Here is an 18,906-nt window from a genome sequence, read left to right on the forward strand (position 1 = left end):
AAAACCCGGATAGTGGATAACAGATGAGTGGAGGTTTGATTGCTGGTCCCCCCATAACCCCAACAACAGGTTCCTGTATCCATATCCTGATGGGCCCTGCCACACATTCATTCTCTATGCAACATTTGGAGAAAACTGAGCACTGAACTGCTTCTGTCAGTCCCATAGACGAGTTGCTCCATCAGGTTGGGAAGACAGGACTCCCTTATTTAGGATCTGTGTGGTCCCAGCAGTCAGACTCCCAATAGTTAGTTATCCCTTGAAGTTACTGGAATGCTCATTTAAGTCCCAGAAAACCCATATAAGTGACCATCAACAGGGGTGTTAAAATTCCATCTATCTCCTCCAAAATAACTAAAGCAAAGTGGAATTGGAGAAAGAGTTCATTACAGTCATCAAAGCTGTGGAACGCACAGTAGTTGAAGGCACAGTAGTTGACTGAAAGGGAAAAAGAAGGCATCAATTAAAGGGGTATTCCAATCACAGACAATGGGGGCATATCGCTGGGATATGCCCCCATTATCTGATAGGTGCAGGTCCCACCTCTGGGACCTGCACTTAAAACAAGAACGGAGAGCTGTGGCTGGAGGACCCTGGATTTCCCAGGGTCCGTCCACCACCAAGTGCTGCTCCCCACTGCTCATAGAAGCGAATTGGAGCGCACTGCGCACACGCGGCCCCTGCTCCCATTCATTTCTATGGGGCAGACGGAAATAGCCTAGCCAGCACTCGCCTATTTTTGGCGGCCCCATAGAAATGAATGGAGTGCGGCTACGCATGCGCAGTGCTCCCTCCGTTCATTTCCCCGCTCTGTTCTCATTGTAGGTGCGGGTCCCAGAGGTGGGACCTGCTCCTATCAGACAATGGGGGCATATCCTAACGATATGCCCCCATTGTCTGTGATGGGAATACCCCTTTAATGGGGTTTTCTATAAAATTAAGCCATTTTCCAGATCTAGGTTCTGACTTGATGCTCTGTTATTGCTGGGGAGGGCTTAAGGTGGATTTGGATGGCCAGATAATTGGGCAGATTATCGGGAATGAATGTTCCTGTGAACACTCATTCCTGACAATCTGCCCATCTAAAGTTGCCACCGATCACCCGACAAACGCTAAACGCTCGTTTTTTTGGGTGATCCTGTCGTTCATGCAGGCACATAAATTATTGTTTCTGGGTAGCAGATCATGCGGTCTAAACAGTGGTCTGCTGCCTAGAAACAGCGCAGCCGTATGGGGAATAGCGATTCCTCATACTGTGGAGATCTCTGTATGTAAATGCAACGGTCTATTTCACTGAACGAGCATCTGACTGTCAGGATGGAACGCTACCTTCCAGACAATCGGCCTTGGGGTACTTTCACACTAGCGTTATTCTTTTCTGGCATTGAGTTCCGTCCTAGGGGCTCAATATCAGAAAAGAACTGATCAGTTTCATCCTAATGCATTCTGAATGGAGAGCAATCCGTTCAGGATGCATCAGGATGTCTTCAGTTCAGTCTTTTTGCTGCGGTTTTATCTCCGTCCAAAATTCCTGAACACTTGCCGGAATGCCGGATCCGGCCCGAGTGTTCTGGCAAAACGGATCCGGCATTGCGATCATTGTGAAAAAAAAAAAAATGCCGGATCCGTTTTTCCGGATGACACCGGAGAGACGGATCCGGCATTTCAATGCATTTGTCAGACGGATCAGGATCTTGATCCTTCTGACAAATACCATCAGTTTGCATACGTTTTGACGGATCAGGCAGGCAGTTCCGGCGACAGAACTGCCTGTCGGAATCCTCTGCCGCAAGTTTGAAAGTACCCTTAGCTCGGCCCATGTAAACCCACCTTTAGTGCATCCTCTGGAGGAAATTTTTTATCTTATATGGCACCCATCTACCCAGCAATACATGATCGTCTTGAGTTCCCCAGAAAAGTGAGCTTCTCTTTTCAGTCCCTCTATTCCTTGGCTCATAGAAGGAGTTAGGTCAGGAGACCCCTTGTTAAGACATACGTATGCCATATTAGAGCATAAAGAAAAAGGGTTGTTCAGGTAGAAAAACCCCTTTAAGATTCTGTTTATATTCATTTTGGTGACCAGGTAGCGAAAGAAAGCTCACCATAGCCTACAAAATGACAATGGTGGGAACTTGAAAACTTCCATTTCAGGCTTAGAGGATGAAGAGCAGATTTGGAGGATATTAAGGTTTACTTTTTTTTTCTTTTCTATGGTTTAACCCCTTAAGGCTGGTAACCGTGACTTAAGGACCAGTGCCGTACATGTACGGCGCTGTGATCAGGCGGCGGCAGGAGTCCGGCAGTTACTAATAGCTGGACCCCTGCTGTATGCGCCGACATCTCTGACCGTGGCACGTGCCGGATCCTGACGGGTCCAGGGTGGTCACCTTGCATCACAAAAAGTGTAATAGCAAGCGATCAAAAAGTCATATGCACCCCTAAATAGTGCCATTTAAACTGTAATTTTATCCCGGAAAAATAATATCCTACCTAAGACAATCGCCCAAAAAATGAAAAAAACTATGGCTCTCAGACTATGGAGACACTAAAACATGATTTTTTTTGTTTCAAAAATGATATTATTGTGTAAAACTTAAATAAAAATAAAAAAAGTATACATATTAGGTATTGCCACGTCTGTAAAGACCTTCTCTATAAAAAATATCACATGAACTAACCCCTCAGGTGAACACCCTTCAGATGAACACTGTAATTTTTTTAAATAAAAACTGTGTCAAAAAAATCATTTTTTTATCACCTTACATCACAAAAAGTGTAATACCAAGCGATCAAAAAGTCATACGCACACCAAAATTATACCAATCAAACTGTCATCTCATCGCGCAAAATATAAGATCCTACCTAAGACAATTGCCAAAAATAAAAATATAATATGGCTCTCAGAATATAAAAGATACGTTTTTTTGTTTCAAAAATGCTGCTTTTGTGTAAAACTTAAATAAATTTTAAAAGTATACATATTAGGTATCACCGCGTCTGTAAGAACCTGCTGTATAAAAATATCACATGAACTAACCCCTCAGGTGAACACCGTAAAAAATTAAAAATAAAAACGGTGTAAAAAAGTCATTTTTTGTCACCTTACATCATAAAAAGTGTAATACCAAGTGATCAAAAAGTTATATGCACCCTAAAATAGTACCAATCAAACCTTCATCTTATACCAAAAAAAAATTTGCCCCTACATAAGAAAGTGGCCCAAAAAAATAATAATATGGCTTTCAGAATATGGAGACACAAAAAAAAATTCTTTATAATGTAAAACTGAAAGAACCAACTAAATAAAGTAGTCATATTTGGTATTGTCGCGTCCATAACAGCCTGCTCTATAAAAATACCACATGATCTAACCTGTCAGATGAAGATTGTAAATAACAAAAAAATTAAAACAGTGCCAAAACAGCTATATTTTGTTAGCTTGCCTCACAAAAAGTGCAATATAGAGCAACCAAAAATCATATGTACCCTAAAATAGTACCAAAACTGCCACCTTATCCCGTAGTTTCCAAAATTGGGTCTTTTTTGGGAGTTTTCACTCTAGGGGTGCATCAGGGGGTCTTCAAATGTGACATGGCAACTTAAAATGATCCCAATGAAATCTGCCTTCCAAAAACCATAAGGCGTTCCTTTCCTTCTGTGCCCTGCTGTGTGCCCGTACTGCAGTTTAGGACCACATATGGAGTGTTTCTGTAAACTACAGAATCAGGGCAATAAATATTGAGTTTTGTTTGGCTGTTAACCGTTGCTTTGTTACTGGAAAAAATCTTATTAAAATGAAAGATCTACCAAAAAAGTGAAATTCTGAAATTTTCCTTTAATTCTTGTGGAACACCTAAAGGGTTAAAAAAGATTGTAAAATCAGTTTTAAATACCTTAAGGTGTCTAGTTTCTAAAATGGGGCCATTTATGGGTGGTTTCTATCATGCAAGCCTCACAAAGTATCTTCAGATCTGAACTGGTCCTTAAAAAGTGGGTTTTGCAAATTTTCAGAAAAATTTCAAGATTTGCTTCTAAACTTCTAAGCCTTCTAACGTTCCAAAAAAAAGAAAATGTCATTTAAAAAATGATCCAAACATGAAATAGACATATGGTAAATGTAAAGTAATAAACATTTTTGGTGGTATTACTATCAATTATAAAACTAGAGAAATGGAAATTTGCTAATTTTTCAAAATTTGGGGTAAATTTGATTTTTTTTTTTATAAATAAAAATAAAATATTTTGACTCAATTTTACCACTGTCATGAAGTACATCATGTGACGAGAAACCAGCCTCATTATGGCCTGGATAAGTAAAAGCGTTTTTAAGCTATTACCACATAAAGTGACACATGTCAGATTTGCTAAAAATGGCCTGGTCCTTAAGGGGTTAAGGAATTCTTATAACATATTTCTAGTGATAAATGACATTTTTCCAAAATACATTAGAAGCTGTAGTAAAAACCTGGAATGGCAGGAAGATTGGTGTAAGATAAGATGGAATGTTACTGAAGACACAAATGGAGCCATCATTAAGTCAAGCAATGTCACTTGTTTTATACTGTAATGAGGAATGTAACTATACATTAATCATACCTATATAGAAAGAGGGGAGCTCCGGAGATTGATGGATGACAGCACAATTGCTATGTAATTTAGTTGTCTTTGGAACTGCAGATAATGACTTTCTGATTTAGTTTCAGGTTAGTTATAGTTGAATTTAGCTACATAGTTATTCACATTGAAGAGAACATTTACAAGATGCTCTTACAATTTAAAGAAAAAATTACCAAGAGTTAGAAGAACGTATAGTACTATAAAGTAACTGTCCAATACATGACGTAGTAATAACATACCCCACGAGGTACAAGGAGAGTTGCAAAGAGAGAAGAGCCTCTAGGTGTAATGGCAACGCCCCCGTTGCTCCTAGAGACTCATTTGCATCTATATGTGAACATGGGACCAGCACAGATGCCTTCAGCTGCCAAGCGCACATGTAACAGGTCAGCGAGTGTCATAGGTACAAACCTGCTGACAGATGGGTTTTAAAAGGGAACTGGATTGTATAAGTCACTCTCAGCACTGGGTCTAAGAAGCAAGATCTATTTGGTTCATGTACTGTTCCAAAGCGTAGATGAAGTTTGCTTCTACGCTTCTGCCCGACATTGTTTATTTCACCTCATCCATTAGACCTTTGCTGTTGATCATATACTGCCTACCTAGACTTCTGCTCCTTATGACTATAGCTTTTTCCAGCCATCTTCTTTTTGTTTTTCGGTGTTATCTCCTCAGTTTCACGGCAGCTGTTGCTAATGGAGAATACTCCTGGGAGAACAACGAGGGAATTCCAAGCAGCAAAGTCCAGATCCTTGTAGAGAGGTGTATACCAGGGAGACTCAATATTGAGCCCTAAGTCACATCTTTTGCAACGCAGCAGGTCCTCTCCATCTCCATTAAACTTTGTTCCAGCAAACAACAAACCTATAAAATCCTAAATTAGTTTAGAAATAAAACCATTCAAGCGGCATTACGGGTTTAGCAAGTCAGTTTTATTCTTTGTGCAATGAAAAATGATCTAGTTTTCAAAGATACTTTCTATATGAATTCCTCATATATAAGAATTAGACTTCCTGGACACCCCTTGTAATTGGTTAATTAGGAGCTCCCTTGAACTGTGCATTTTCCTCCAGACATACCTAAATGATATTGTCTGTAGGTCAACGGAATAGTTTACATCGATCATTTACTGATCTAACGAAATAGTCTAAAGGTGCCAATACATACAGTGCTTAGAAGAAGTATTCATACCTTTTAACCCCTTAAGGACCGGGCTCATTTTCACCTTAAGGACCAGGCCATTTTTTGCAAATCTGACCAGTGTCACTTTAAGTGCTCATAACTTTAAAGTGCTTTGACTTACCCAGGCCGTTCTGAGATTGTTTTTTCATCACATATTGTACTTCATGACACTGCTAAAATTGGGTCAAAAAAGTTAATTTTTTTGCATAAAAAAATACAATTTTTACCGTAAATTTTGAAAAATTAGCAAATTTCAAATTTTCAGTTTCTCTACCTCTGTAATACATAGTAATACCCCCAAAAATTGTGATGACTTTACATTCCCCATATGTCTACTTCATGCTTGAATTGTTTTGGGAATGATATTTTATTTTTTGGGGATGTTACAAGGCTTAGAAGTTTAGAAGCAAATTTTGAAATTTTCAGAAATCTTCAAAATCCCACTTTTTATGGACCAGTTCAGGTTTGAAGTCATATTGTGAGGCTTAGATAATAGAAACCTCCCATTCTAGAAACTACACCCCTCAAGGTATTCAAAACTGTTTTTTCAAACTTTATTAACCCTTTAGGTCTTCCACAAGAGTTAATGGCAGATGGAGAAACAATTTTGAAATTTATATTTTTTGGAAAATTTTCCAATATAATCCATTTTTTCCAGGAGCAAAACAAAGGTTAACTAACAAACAACACTCAAAATGGGTTGCCCTGATTCTGTAGTTTGCAAAAACACCCCATATGTGGTCGTAAACTACTGTTTGGCCGAACGGTAGCACATAGAAGGAGGGGAACACCATATGGGTTTTGGAAGGCAGATTTGGCAGGACTGGTTTTGTTTATACCATGTCCCATTTGAAGCCCCCTGTTGCACCCCTAGAATAGAAATTTCAAAAAAGTGACTCCATCTAAGAAAGTACACCCCTCAAGGTATTCAAAACTGGGTTTACAAACTTTGTTAACCCTTTAGGTGTTCCACAAGAGTTAATGGCAGATGGAGAAACAATTTTGAAATTTCTATTTTTTGGAAAATTTTCCAATATAATCAATTTTTTCCAGGAGTAAAACAAGGGTTAACTGCCAAACAACACTCAAAATGGGTTGCCCTGATTCTGTAGTTTGCAAAAACACCCCATATGTGGTCGTAAACTACTGTTTGGCCGAACGGTAGCACATAGAAGGAGGGGAACACCATATGGGTTTTGGAAGGCAGATTTGGCAGGACTGGTTTTGTTTATACCATGTCCCATTTGAAGCCCCCTGTTGCACCCCTAGAATAGAAATTTCAAAAAAGTGACTCCATCTAAGAAAGTACACCCCTCAAGGTATTCAAAACTGGGTTTACAAACTTTGTTAACCCTTTAGGTGTTCCACAAGAGTTAATGGCAGATGGAGAAACAATTTTGAAATTTATATTTTTTGGAACATTTTCCAATATAATCAATTTTTTCCAGGAGTAAAACAAGGGTTAACTGCCAAACAACACTCAAAATGGGTTGCCCTGATTCTGTAGTTTGCAAAAACACCCCATATGTGGTCGTAAACTACTATTTGGCCGAACGGTAGCACATAGAAGGAGGGGAACACCATATGGGTTTTGGAAGGCAGATTTGGCAGGACTGGTTTTGTTTATACCATGTCCCATTTGAAGCCCCCTGTTGCACCCCTAGAATAGAAATTTCAAAAAAGTGACTCCATCTAAGAAAGTACACCCCTCAAGGTATTCAAAACTGGGTTTACAAACTTTGTTAACCCTTTAGGTGTTCCACAAGAGTTAATGGCAGATGGAGAAACAATTTTGAAATTTCTATTTTTTGGAAAATTTTCCAATATAATCAATTCTTTCCAGGAGTAAAACAAGGGTTAACTGCCAAACAACACTCAAAATGGGTTGCCCTAATTCTGTAGTTTGCAGAAACACCCCATATGTGGTCGTAAACTACTGTTTGGCCGAACGGTAGCACATAGAAGGAGGGGAACACCATATGGGTTTTGGAAGGCAGATTTGGCAGGACTGGTTTTGTTTATACCATGTCCCATTTGAAGCCCCCTGTTGCACCCCTAGAATAGAAATTTCAAAAAAGTGACTCCATCTAAGAAAGTACACCCCTCAAGGTATTCAAAACTGGGTTTACAAACTTTGTTAACCCTTTAGGTGTTCCACAAGAGTTAATGGCAGATGGAGAAACAATTTTGAAATTTCTATTTTTTGGAAAATTTTCAAATATAATCAATTTTTTCCAGGAGTAAAACAAGGGTTAACTGCCAAACAACACTCAAAATGGGTTGCCCTGATTCTGTAGTTTGCAAAAACACCCCATATGTGGTCGTAAACTACTATTTGGCTAAACGGCAGGACATAGAAGAAGGGGAACGTCATATGGTTTTTGGAAGGCAGATTTTGCTGGACTGGTTTATTGACACCATGTACCCTTTCAAGCCCCCTGATGCACCCCTAGAGTAGAAACTCCATAAAAGTGACCCCATCTAGGAAACTACGGGATAAGGTGGTTGTTGTTTTGGGACTATTTTTGGGGTAAATTTGATTTTTGGTTGCTCTATATTACTCTTTTTTGAGGCAATGTAACAAAAAAATTTTATTCTAAAATTGTTTCTACATTCACTATTTGGTTTTGTGGAACACCTAAAGGGTTAAGATAGTTTGTAAAGTAACTTTTGAATACCTTGAGGGGTGTAGTTTCTTAGATGGGGTCACTTTTTTGGAGTTTCTAGTCTAGGCTACATCAGGGGGGGCTTCTAATGGGACATGGTGTCAAAAAAAAAACTGTCAAATCAAAATCTGCCTTCCAGAAACCATATGGAGTTCCCTTCGTTCTATGCCCTGCCGTGCGGCTATATAACCATTTACGACCACATATGGGGTGTTTCTGCAAACTACAGAATCGGGGCAATAAATATTTAGTTTTGTTTGGCTGTTAACCCTTGCTTTATTACCGGCAAAATGGATTCAAATTGAAATTTTGCCCAAAAATGGGTGTTTTGGCACAGTTTTTATTTTATATTTTTAACACCGTTCATCTGAGGCGTTTGGTCAAAAGTTATTTTTATAGCGACGACTTTTACGCACGCGACGATGCCCAATATGTATGGCTCTCAGACTTTGGAGACACTAAGCAGGCATCCTAAAACTGCGGCCCTCCAGATATTGTAAAACTACAATTCCCACCATGCCCTGCTGATGGCTGTAGGTTGTCTGGGCATGCTGGGAGTTATAGTTTTACAACATCTGGTGGGCCGCAGTTTGAGGATGCCTGCTCTAAAACTAATATTTTTTGGGGAAAGAAAAATTGTTTCCGTGTCTCCAAAGTCTGAGAGCCATAGTGTTTTATGTTCTCTAGTGGACTGTTGAGGATTATAAAAATTTAGTACTCCATGGAAGTGTGATACTCCCTGAAGCAATTGATAATGCAGAGGCCCGGATGATCGGGGCAAGTGTCACATTGAGTAGTGGTGTCCTTCCGTATCCCCCTCTTGTGACACACTCTGCACTTTTTTTGGGTTCGTCCCTTCTTTCCAGTATGGGGGACCACACCTGGAAAGTGTTGGCCAGGGACGATCCGGGCGCCTCCAATTCCCGAGGTACTCCGGCCTGCTCTTTCCCGGTCCGAAAAGATCAGGTCCTTGAGGACTGCCTCATAGAACTGGAGGAATGTCCCTGTGCTGCCAGCGCTTCGGGATAGTACAAAAGAGTTGTACATGGCAACCTGTACCAAGTAGACCGCAACTTTTTTGTACCATGCCCGGGTTTTGCGCATGGCATTATATGGCGTGAGGACTTGATCAGAGAGATCAACTCCTCCCATATACCGATTGTAGTCGACGATACAATCGGGCTTGAGGACCGTTGCCGCGGTACCTCGCACAGGGACAGGGGTGGTGCCGTTACCGTGGATTGTGGACAGCATAAGGACATCCCTCTTGTCCTTATACCTGACCAGCAACAGGTTTCCACTGGTAAGGGCACGGGTCTCACCCCTGGGGATAGGTACCTTGAGGGGGTAGGCAGGGAGGCCGCGTTGATTTTTCCGCACGGTCCCACAAGCGAACGTGGATCTGGCGGCAAGGGACCTGAACAAGGGAATGCTGGTATGAAAGTTATCCACGTACAAGTGGTAACCATTATCCAGCAGTGGGTACATAAGGTCCCACACGAGTTTCCCGCTAACACCCAGAGTGGGGGGACATTCTGGGGGTTCAATACGGGAATCTCGCCCCTCGTACACACGAAATTTGTAAGTGTACCCTGAGGCACTCTCACAAATTTTGTATAGCTTCACGCCATACCTCGCCCGCTTTGTGGGAATGTATTGGCGGAAACTGAGTCTCCCCTTGAACGCAACGAGAGACTCATCAACCGCGACCTCCCTTCCAGGTACGTAGGCCTGCTGAAATGTGGCCCCAAAGTGATCGATGACCGGCCGTATCTTATACAGCCGGTCATAGGCAGGATCACCTCGGGGTGGACATGCTGCATTATCGGAATAATGCAGACATTTCCGGATGGCCTCAAACCGGTGACGTATCATGACCATACTGTACAGTGGGGTCTGGTATAGGACGTCCCCACTCCAGTATTGCCTGACACTGTGTTTTTGGACTAGACCCATATGCAGCACGAGGCCCCAAAATGTCCTCATTTCGGCTGCACTGACCGGCGTCCAGCCACCGGGTCTAGCCAAAACTGAGCCTGGGTTTTGAGCGACGAACTGTTGGGCGTACAGATTCGTCTGCTTCACCATCAAATTCACCAGTGAGTTACTGAAAAAAAACAAGTGGCAGGAGGGGTCTGGGTTAGGGTTAGATGGAAGTTTGGAATAAAAGTACTTTTTTTTTTTTTTAACTTACTTTTCCCTTCTTTCCCTGCCTAACGGTGCCTCTCCCTCACTGACCCTAACCTACCTGGGTGGCGATGGGTGCAGGAGGGTGATGGATTCCGATTAGGGGGACACAGGAGCTGGTGCTGGACGATGCTGCACGGTCAGGGTGCTGGACAGGAAGAGGAGGGGAGAGAGGAGCGCAGGAAGTTTGAATCTCGCGCCTCTCTCCCCTGCACCAATCAGCACCCTGGACAGCGGCATTCAGCACCAGGGCCAGCACCGCCTCTCCAAATCCTCGGACTGCGATAGGTGGTGTATAATTACGCCACCGATCGCAGTCTTTTTCCGGTTCATCGGGTCACAGGACACCCGAATGGACCGGAAACGCAGAAAACCGCAGGTCTGAATTGACCTGCGGTTTTCTGCGATCGCCGATACGGGGGGGTCAAATGACCCCCCCCTGCATTGTTACGGGATGCCGGCTGAATGATTTCAGCCGAAATCCTGTTCCGATTAACCCCTGCGGCGCCGGAGTTCCGATTTTAAGTCAGGACGTACCGGTACGTCCTCGGTCCTTAAGGACTCGGGAAATAGGGCGTACCGGTACGTCCTAGGTCCTTAAGGGGTTAAAGAACTTTTCAAAAATTTTTCACATTGCACCCACAAACTGAGACTTGAGACTGGGTTCACCTTTCAGCAGGACAACGACTCTAAATATCCAGCCAGACCTATAATGGAAAGGTTTAGATCAAAGTAGACTGAACAAAAATATAGACGCAGCACTTTCGATTTTGCTCCCATTTTGCATGAGCTGAACTCAAAGATCTGAAACATTTTCTACATACACAAAAGACCCATTACTCTCAAATATTGTTCACAAATCTGTCTAAATCTGTGTTAGTGAGAACTTCTCCTTTGTTGAGATAATCCATCCCACCTCACAGGTGTGGCATATCAAGGTGCTGATTAGACAGCATGAATATTGCCCAGGTGTGCCTTAGACTTTCCACAATAAAAGTCCACTCTGAAATGTGCAGTTTGATCACACAGCACAATGCCACAGATGTTGCAGCGTTTGAAGGAGTGTGCAATAGACATGCTGACTGCAGGAATTTCTACCAGAGCTGTTGCCCGTACAATGAATGTTCATTTCTCTACCATAAGACGTCTACAAAGGCGTTTCAGAGAATTTGGCAGTTCATCCAACCGGCTTCACAACCGCAGACCACATGTAACCACACCAGCCCAGGACCTCCACATCCAGCATGTTCACCTCCATGATCGTCTGAGACCAGCCACCCGGACAGCTGCAGCAACAATCGGTTTGCATAACCAAAGAATTTCTACACAAACTGTCAGAAACCGTCTCAGAGAAGCTCATCTCCATGCTCGTCGTCCTCATAGGGGTCTCGACCTGACTGCAGATTGCTGTCATAACCGACTTGAGCAGGCAAATGCTCACATTCGCTGGCATCTGGCACATTGGAGAGGCGTTCTGTTCATGGATGAGTCCCGGTTTTCACTGTTCAGGGCAGATGGCAGATAACGTGTGTGGCGTCATGTGGGTGAGCGGTTTGCTGACATCAACGTTGTTGATCGAGTGGCCCATGGTGGCGGTGGGGTTATGGTATGGGCAGACGTATGTTATGGACAACGAACACAGGTGCATTTTATTGATGGCATTTTAAATGCACAGAGATACCGTGACGAGATCCTGAGGCCCATTGTTATGCCATTCATCCACGACCATCACCTCATGTTGCAGCATGATAATGCACGGCCCCATATTGCAAGGATCTGTACACAATTCCTGGAAGCTGAAAACATCCCAGTTCTTGCATGGCCAGCATACTCACCGGACATGTCACCCATTGAGCATGTTTGGGATGCTCTGGATCGGCGTATACGACAGCGTGTTCCAGTTCCTGCCAATATTTGCACAGCTATTGAAGAGGAGTGGACCAACATTCCACAGGCCACAATCAACAACCTGATCAACTCTATGCGACGGAGATGTGTTGCACTGCGTGAAACAAATAGTAGCCACACCAGATACTGACTGGTTTTCTGTCCCCCCCAGTAAGGCAAAACTGTTCACATTTCAGAGTGGTCTTTTATTGTGGGCAGTCTAAGGCACACCTGTGCAATATTCATGCTGTCTAATCAGCACCTTGATATGCCACACCTGTGAGGTGGGATGGATTATCTCGGCAAAGGAGATATGTTGCGTCTATATTTTTGTTCAATGTATATTCATGTGTTAGAATGGCCCAGTGCTGAAGGCTACTTTCACATTAGTGGCAGCCTTCTCCGGCAGGCTGTTCGGGCGGGTGAACAGCCGCCAGAAATCCGCTCCGTCCCCATCGACATGCCGAGAAGTCGCATCTAGGATGCAATAGCGGCAGCACGGATCCAGCAGGCTGTTCACCCGCCGGAACAGCCTGCCGGAGAAGGCTGCCGCTAATTTGAAAGTAGCCTAAGTCCAGAACTAAATCCCATTGAGAATCTGTGTCAAGACTTGAAATTTGCTGTTCACAGTCGCTCTCCATCCAATCTGACTGAGCTTGAGCTGTTTTGCAAAGAAGAATGGGTGAAAATTTCAGCCCCTAGATGTGCAAAGCTGGTAGAGACATACCCCAAGACTTACAGCGAAAGGTGGTCCTCAAAGGTAATGACTCAGGCAGGGCTGAATACAAATGCAAGCCACACTTTCCAGATTTTTATTCATTAAAAAATGTGAAACCCATGTATTATTTTAGTTTCTTTTGCATAAAATACCAATAAAATACATTTAAGTTTTTTGGGTATAACATGAAAAATATAGAAAGGTTCAAGGGGTAGGAACACTGTATTACAGTTATTGGAACCTGCTGATTTCAGAAGGAGCAGAGCAGCCAACTATCTTATATGCCTGGGGTTGACTTGACAAATTCTGTCGGGAAAAAGAAAGACCAGTTCAATCCCTGATACTTTTTCTTGGTAGATAAACCATTGCTAGATGTGCCTTTCAGCCAGTTACTCCCCTTTCTCCATTGCGAAGACTGGTACCTTCTGTATTCGGGATTTGGGAAGGATAGCTCTTGTCCGATTAAACATCTGGTTTACAGCTATTTAAAAGGAATGTGTCATCACAAAATTACCTATTTAAATCACATTTTTATGTTTAACATATTTTTAAAGAATTTTTGAAGATAATTGTAATTTTCCATATCAATATCTAAGTTCTCCAAAAACCACAAAATCTTGCAGTTTTTGCACTAGCCACTAAGCCTAATAATAGCCGCCACTTTTTGGTCTGTACAGATCATTTTACAGCAGTTACCTGCTTATCTGTCATTTTCTTCCTGCCTGTAATGATATCACCTCTGCGTATAGATAAGACAGGATCCACCATAGTTGATTGTCAAAGCTTCTCTATTCTTTCCTTGTACAATTATCTCTGCATGGGGCACAGAGCATGCCCAGAAAACTCTAACATAGAAGTCAATGAGGTCCCCTCCATCCCATTATGTCTATAGCTGATGTGGCTGCCGTAAAGCAATTTTCTTAAAGGGGTATTCCTGTTACAACAAGTTATCCCCTATCTACATGATAGGGGATAACTATGAGAACGTGCGCCCCATACCCTGTGGAACCATCATGGTCCGCTTTGCGGACAAGAATAGGCATTTATATTGAAGGCTGTCCGTGTTTTGCGGATCCGCGATTTGTGGACTGCAAAACACACCACGGTCGTGTGCATGAGGCCTTAGGAAAAGGAATCTCTAGCTACTCATCGAACAGATTACGAACCAAAAGAGATTAATCTGCATGTCTCCGTGTCTCCCATATTACCTCCCCTAGTCAAAACCTGAAAGCCTGCTGAGTACAATTGTTGTAAACTTAATTAAGTAGTCATTTGTGCCTGTATTGGTAGAACTATGCAGATATATTTGGTGATGCAAAATAAATAAGTGAAGTAAATTGAATTAATTTAGCAGTAGTTTACTAATTAGTTAAGACAAAGAGAGCAGTGAAACAGACAAATTGACGAGGAACATCGTGAGCTGGGAAAAACGTATTTCCATTATTTGAGTTTTTAGTGCTTTTCATGCTGTGATTCATGATGTTATTTCTAGTATCTTATATTATTTATGGCAGGTATGAAGAGGAGCAGCAAGACATCATCATAGCCCTACAGCAAACTTTCTGGAGGTGCCAAGGATATCTTCTTCTACAGCATTAAAGGTTTTTTTCAGGATTTTCATATTTATGGCCCATCCTAAGGGCTTTTGCAAAAGACGCAAAAAAGTTGTAACTAATGCCAGGCAACTCCCTGGTGTACTTTTACTCCTATTGGTGTAAAACACATTGTACTCACAGCACATACAGTGCCTTGCAAAAGTATTTACCCCCCTTGACTTTTTATTTTATTTTGTTACATTACACCCTTAAGGCCTCATGCACACGACCGTTTTTTTTTAAGGTCCGCAAAAACGGAGTCCGTAGGTCCGTGATCCGTGACAGTTTTTTCGTCCGTGGGTCTTCCTTGATTTTTGGAGGATCCACGGACATGAAAAAAAAGTCGTTTTGGTGTCCGCCTGGCCGTGCGGACCCAAACGGATCTGTCCTGACTTACAATGCAAGTCAATGGGGACGGATCCGTTTGACGTTGACACGATATGGTGCAATTGCAAACGGATCTGTCCCCCATTGACTTTCAATGTAAAGTCAGGAGTCCCTATTATACCATCGGATCAGAGTTTTCTCCAATCCGATGGTATATTTTAACTTGAAGCGTCCCCATCACCGTGGGAACGCCTCTATGTTAGAATATACTGTCGGATATGAGTTAGATCGTGAAACTCAGATCCGACAGTATATTCTAACACAGAGGCGTTCCCATGGTGATGGGGACGCTTCAAGTTAGAATATACTAAGAACTGTGTACATGACTGCCCCCTGCTGCCTGGCAGCACCCGATCTCTTACAGGGGGCTGTGATCCGCACAATTAACCCCTCAGGTGCTGCACCTGATGGGGGTTAATTGTGCGTATCATAGTCCCCTGTAAGAGATCAGGGGCTGCCAGGCAGCAGGGGGCAGACCCCCCCCGGCCCCCCCTCCCTCCCTCTATTGTATTAATTTCATTGGTGGCACAGTGTGCGGCCCCCCCTCCCTCCCTCTATTGTATTATTTTCATTGGTGGCACAGTGTGCGGCCCCCCCCCGGCCCCCCTCCCCCCCTCTATTGTATTATTTTCATTGGTGGCACAGTGTGCGGCCTCCCCTCTCCCCCCCGATCATTGGTGGCAGCGGAGAGTTCCGATCTGAGTCCCAGTTTAATCGCTGGGGCTCTGATCGGTAACCATGGCAACCAGGACGCTACTGCAGTCCTGGTTGCCATGGTTACTTAGCAATATTAGAAGCATCATACTTACCTGCTGCGCTGTCTGTGACCGGCCGGGAGCTCCTCCTACTGGTAAGTGACAGGTCTGTGCGGCGCATTGCTTAATGATCTGTCACTTACCAGTAGGAGGAGCTCCCGGCCGGTCACAAACAGCGCAGCAGGTAAGTATGATGCTTCTAATATTGCTAAGTAACCATGGCAACCAGGACTGCAGTAGCGTCCTGGTTGCCATGGTTACCGATCAGAGCCCCAGCGATTAAACTGGGACTCCGATCAGAATTCTCCGCTGCCACCAATGATCGGGGGGGGGGGGAGAGGGGAGGCCGCACACTGTGCCACCAATGAAAATAATACAATAGAGGGAGGGAGGGGGGGCCGGGGGGGCCGCACACTGTGCCATTAATGAAAATAATACAATAGAGGGAGGGAGGGGGGGCCGGGGGGGCCGCACACTGTGCCACCAATGAAAATAATACAATAGAGGGAGGGGGGGGGGCCGCACTGGCCACCAATGAAATTAAAACTGGGGAGGGAGGGGGGTCTGCCCCCTGCTGCCTGGCAGCCCCTGATCTCTTATAGGGGGCTATGATATGCACAATTAACCCTTTAGGTGCAGCACCTGAGGGGTTAATTGTGCGGATCACAGCCCCCTGTAAGAGATCGGGTGCTGCCAGGCAGCAGGGGGCAGTCATGTACACAGTTCGTAGAATATTCTAACTAGAAGCGTCCCCATCACTATGGGAACGCCTCTGTGTTAGAATATACTGTCGGATATGAGTTTTCACGAAGTGAAAACTCAGCTCTGAAAAAGCTTTTATGCAGACGGATCTTCGGATCCATCTGTATGAAAGTAACCTACGGCCACGGATCACGGACACGGATGCCAATCTTGTGTGCATCCGTGCTCTTTCACGGACCCATTGACTTGAATGGGTCCGTGAACCGTTGTCCGTCAAAAAAATAGGACAGGTCCTATTTTTTTGACGGACAGGAAACACGGATCACGGCCGCTGATGAACAACGGTGCATTTTCAGAGTTTTCAACGGACCCATTGAAAGTCAATGGGTCCGCAGAAAATCACGGAAAACGGAACAACGGCCACGGATGCACACAACGGTCGTGTGCATGAGGCCTTAGTTCAATGTTTTTTTAATCTGAATTTTATGTGATGGATCAGAACACAATAGTCTAAGTTGGTGAAGTGAAATGAGAAAAATATATAAATAAAACTATTGTTTAGAAATAGAAAACAGAAAATTGGCATGTGCGTATGTATTCACCCCCTTTGTTAGGAAGCCCATAAAAAGCTCTGGTGCAACCAATTATCTTCAGAATTCACATAATTAGTGAACTGATGTCCACCTGTGTGCAATCTATGTGTCACATGATCTGTCATTACATATACACACCTTTTTTGAAAGGCCCCAGAGGCTGCAACACCTAAGCAAGAGGCATCACTAACCAAACACTGCCATGAAGACCAAGGAACTCTCCAAACAAAAGTAAGGGACAATGTTGTTCAGAAGTACAAGTCAGAGTTAGGTTATAAAAAAGTATCCAAATCTTTGATGATCCCCAGGAGCACCATCAAATCTATCATAACCAAATGAAAAGGACATGGCACAACAGCAAACCTGCCAAGAGACGGCCGCCCACCAAAACTCATGGACCGGGCAAGGAGGACATTAATCAGAAAGGCAGAACAGAGACCTAAGGTAACCCTGGAGGAGCTGCAGAGTTCCACAGCAGAGACTGGAGTATCTGTACATAGGACGACAATAAGCCGTACGCTCCATAGAGTTGGGCTTTATGGCAAAGTGGCCAGAAGAAAGCCATTACTTTCAGCTAAAAACAAAGGCACATTGTGAGTTTGCGAAAAGGCATGTGGGAGACTCCCAAAAAAGTATGGAGGAAGGTGCTCTGGTCTGATGAGACAAAAATTTTACTTTTCGGCCATCAAAGAAAATGCTATGTCTGGCACAAAGCCAACACATCACATCACCCAAAGAACACCATCCCCACAGTGAAACATGGTGGTGGCAGCATCATACTGGGAAGATGGGACTGGGAAACTGGTCAGAGGTGAGGGAGAGATGTATGGTGCTAAATACATGGATATTCGTGAGCAAAACCTGTAGCACTCTGTGCGTGATTTGAGGCTAGGATGGAGGTTCACCTTGCAGCAGGACAATGACCCCAAACACACGGCTACAGCAACACTTGAGTGGTTTAAGGGGAAACATGTAAATGTGTTGGAATGGCCGAGTCACAGCCCAGATCTTAATCCAATAGAAAATCTGTGGTCAGACTAAAAGATTTCTGTTCACAAGCGCAAACCATCCAACTTGAAGGAGCTGGAGCAGTTTTGCAAGGAGGAATGGGCAAAAATCCCAGTGGTAAGATGTGGCAAGCTCATAGAGACTTATCCAAAGCGACTTGGAGCTGTGATTGCCGCAAAAGGGGCTCTACAAAGTATTGACTTTAGGGGGGTGAATACAGTGGGATGCGAAAGTTTGGGCAACCTTGTTAATCGTCATGATATTCCTGTATAAATCGTTGGTTGTTACGATAAAAAATTTCAGTTAAATACCGTATATACTCGAGTATAAGCCGACCCGAATATAAGCCGAGGCCCCTAATTTTACCCCCAAAAAATGGGAAAAATTATTGACTCGAGTCAGTGGTCAGTGCCATCCACATATCCCCCTCCCCTAAATAGTGCCATCCACAGATCCCCCTCCCCTAAACAGTGCCATCCACAGATCCCCCCTCCCCTAAACAGTGCCATCCACAGATCCCCCTCCCCTAAACAGTGCCATACACAGATCCCCCTCCCCATAGCAGTGCCATACACAGATCCCCCTCCCCGACGCCCCCAGGAGTACATT

Source organism: Bufo bufo, chromosome 9 (genome assembly GCF_905171765.1).
Source record: "Bufo bufo chromosome 9, aBufBuf1.1, whole genome shotgun sequence".
In the NCBI taxonomy this organism is placed as follows: domain Eukaryota; kingdom Metazoa; phylum Chordata; class Amphibia; order Anura; family Bufonidae; genus Bufo; species Bufo bufo.